The 3,625-nt window shown below is 36.4% G+C and overlaps 1 protein-coding gene and 1 pseudogene across 1 annotated transcript in view; one reads left to right on the top strand and one right to left on the bottom strand.

The window, feature by feature from the left end:
- The first annotated feature begins 413 nt into the window (after positions 1-413).
- On the top strand, positions 414-1,082 carry LOC113469210 (annotated as a pseudogene).
- A 34-nt stretch (positions 1,083-1,116) lies between these two features.
- LOC103513744 overlaps positions 1,117-3,625 on the bottom strand; it is a 26,078-nt gene continuing 23,569 nt past the window's right edge. Inside the window, 1 exon segment of the mRNA XM_026826726.1 lies at positions 1,117-1,637. The gene's annotated coding sequence lies outside the window, so the exon portion shown is untranslated.

Raw genomic sequence — 3,625 nt, 5'->3', positions numbered from 1 at the left:
AGCGGACTTGGTCCTGAACAGATAGGGTTCGTTCTTGGAATGGCTGGTTTTCTCCTATCCTGTAGTTCTTCTTCCTACGATTTCAGGACGATAGTACATTCGTTATTACAGTTCCCTCTATCAAAACTAAAAAAGGGGGTGGAAAGAAAAACAGTACCTCTATGGCTCTATTTTCTTAATTGAACCTTTTCACAAGAATTCGCCTAGGAAATAACATAAGAACTTCCTGGAAACAGTCACCCCAAAAACACAGCAAAACAGTTACAAGATCTCTCTCTCCCACTCTCTCTCTCTTCTTGATGCTTTAATGGCAGAATTCTTACTTAGGCTAAAAACAGAGTGGAGCAGAGAGAAAAGAGCTTAGAGCTTTTTGCTTCAGGTCTATGCGATTTGAATTCGTCGCTTCTCTCCCCATGCTTGATGCTGTATGCGCTTTGCTCTTCGATGGAGTACCAGTGATGAAACCCACAGATGTTTCCACAGAGAAAACATCAAGGAAAAGGAAACACTCGGATAAAACAACTAGGACTCCAGATGATTCGCCTGTGACTGAATGCCATGACAGCTCCCCTGTTAAGATACGTCGGGAACACGCGTCAACATTTGTCGCTAGTGAGGACATCGCTGTCAAACGAAAACTGGACATTCTGAAGCGTAGCACCTTACGACCTATCGTCATCTATTATGAACCGAAAGACGCTAAGCTACCAAGCCAGTACAAGTGGCGTTTGTACCCGTTCAAGAATCATCAACCCCTGCCCATCATGTACATACATCGTCAGAGTGCATATATCATAGGGAGGAACGCTAAGGTGAGTGATATACTAATCCGGCATTGTTCCTGCTCCAATCAACACGCTGTACTACAATACCGGGAACTCTCACTGAATAATACGCGCGTAGTACGACCCTACCTCATGGACTTGAAATCTATGAATGGAACTTTCGTGAATGGCATGAAGATTGCTCCTCTCACCTATGTGGAATTATTTGAAGGCGATGTGATAGAGTTTGGACTCAGCACTCGCGAGTATGTCCTGCTTCATCAGAACAGTGAATGCTTGCAGAGAAATGTGACTTGAGACATGAAAACCAAAAGACTAAGCTGTGAAACATTAGGACAAGAAAAACCGAGGAGAAAATGATAAAGATCTGATCTCTTTTCTGATAGGTGTAGTAATGTCATCGATATATTGATTATATTGGGACGTGTTACAATTACAATAATTTTATCTTTCAAGCAAAGTTACATGATTACCTTCATAGCAACGTTATTTTATTCAGAACCTACCCATGTTCGGAACTTTGGGAAATATGGACATGTTAAAACTTCGGGGAAAAATAAGACTTAAAAAAAAAACTTTTCTTCTTGTCTACATAAAAAATCTAAAGAATGGGTATACCTACAAAAGTAAGTACAAACAGTTTTATAAAAACAAACTATAGTGGGATTAGAAATAAGTGTATACTCGATTTTCTAGAAAATATGTATGTAAAAAACAAAATTGATTCAATTAAAACTTTACATTAACGAGAAAAAAAAACGAGTGTAAGTACAAAATTCTACTCTATTCGTACAAAGTAATGTTAGTGAGTCTTTATACTTGAAGCTCTGGAGGTGATATCGTCTGACGAACCTGAAACAGAAGAAGACCAAAGATGAAACATTAGAGCAGAGTTAAATAAACTGATTCATTAAATTAAAGTCATATTATGAATAAACTCTAGTATTATTGAGGTCGTGCAATTCTGATTCTCTTACTGTTGGTCGCAAAATACTGACTGACACATCACTGTCATATTATTGAAGTCGTAATAATTTTCAATTCGCTCCACTCCTATTAATCATGAAATTAGAAAGTAAAATTTAGTGCTACTGAAAAATTAGAAAGTAGGCTTTGGGACGACTCAAAAATTAGTTCTGGTTTCGTTGGTTGTATAACTCATGTAGTGATTTAAAGGATAAATGTTAAAATAATAATAATAATTATTGTTACAATCCTACAAACAGTTCAAAAAAAAACTTTCAATATTTGTTGGCTTTCCATTTCCAAGCATTCGAACAATACCCCGGAATCCTTCTGTTCTGTGTGTAAGCTGGACGATTTTTAAGCTAGTTACATTCAGTAATTCAGTTACCTATAGAGTGAAGACGATATACATGCTGAACTCTGGTGGGATTTCTAAATACTTGATGTAATGGTGTAAGAACCTCTTTGAGTATTGGGTTTAAATACTACAACGAAACCATAACACATCACCAAGTCATGGTAGCTTGCTTGCAAAGGTCTCTGTTTCCTAATCCAAGGGTCTCGGGTTCAATTCCCAGCTATGTCCAACTGATATCCTACAAACAGTTTAAAAAAAAAAAAAAACTTTCAATATTTGTTGGCTTTGGATGCCATGGCTTTGGATGAGTCCAAATAAGGACGAAACACGTGTCTTGGGCTGCTTAGTGATTTGGTCTGGTTTCGTTGGTTGTATAACTCATGTAGTGATTTAAAGGATAAATGTTAAAATAATAATAATTGTTACGGCTGCTTTGATTTGGTCTGGTTTCGTTGGTTCTTACACTCATGTAGTTGATTTAAAGGAGTGATTTAAAGAGGTTCTTACACTCATGTAGTGATTTAAAGGATAAATGTTAAAATAATAATAATTGTTACAAAAATTAGAAAATATGCTTTAGCGCGACTCAAAAATTAGAAAGTAGGCTTTTATGCAACTCAAAAATTAGAAAGTAGGCTTAAGCGTGACTCAAAAATTAGAAAGTAGGCTTTTATGCAACTCAAAAATTAGAAAGTAGGCTTAAGCGCGACTCAAAAATTAGAAAGTAGGCTTTAGCGTTAGCGTGACTCAAAAATTAGAAAGTAGGCTTTTATGTAACTCAAAAATTAGAAAGTAGGCTTTTACAAACAGTTAAAAAAAAACTTAAATACTTTCTAGGTTTTAAGTAACACTAAAGCCTACTTTCTAATTTTGGGGTTTTATAACAGCCTACTTTCTAATTTTTGAGTTGCATAAAGCCTACTTTCTAATTTTTGAGTCACGCTAAAGCTTACTTTCTAATTGTTGAGTCACGCTAAAGCCTACTTTCTAATTTTTGAGTTACATAAAAGCCTACTTTCTAATTTTTGAGTCGCGCTAAAGCCTACTTTCTAATTTTTGAGTTACATAAAAGCCTACTTTCTAATTTTTGAGTCACGCTAAAGCCTACTTTCTAATTTTTGAGTCGCGCTTAAGCCTACTTTCTAATTTTTGAGTTGCATAAAAGCCTACTTCTAATTTTTGAGTCACGCTAAAGCCTACTTTCTAATTTTTGAGTCGCGCTTAAGCCTACTTTCTAATTTTTGAGTTGCATAAAGCCTACTTTCTAAGGCACTAAAAAAGGCATTTTTCTCCCTTAACAAATGTCAAATATTTGACCCTCCCTGGAAATCAGACCCGGAACCTTCATGTGGAAAAACTAGGAAAGGGGGACTTACCGTAACTCATTGGTATCCGAGGAGCTATGTGAAGACATCGATAGTGTCTCAATGTAATCACTCATGTCTAGGTAGGTTTAGACGAAGCGAGTCTACTCGCGCACCAAAACTCGTTTCCTCCTCGCACATCAAAACTCATC

The sequence above is a fragment of the Diaphorina citri genome, unplaced genomic scaffold (genome assembly GCF_000475195.1).
Source record: "Diaphorina citri unplaced genomic scaffold, Diaci psyllid genome assembly version 1.1 scaffold41, whole genome shotgun sequence".
In the NCBI taxonomy this organism is placed as follows: domain Eukaryota; kingdom Metazoa; phylum Arthropoda; class Insecta; order Hemiptera; family Psyllidae; genus Diaphorina; species Diaphorina citri.
Note: the sequence above shows the minus strand (reverse complement) of the source record. Positions and strands in the feature narration are given on the sequence as shown.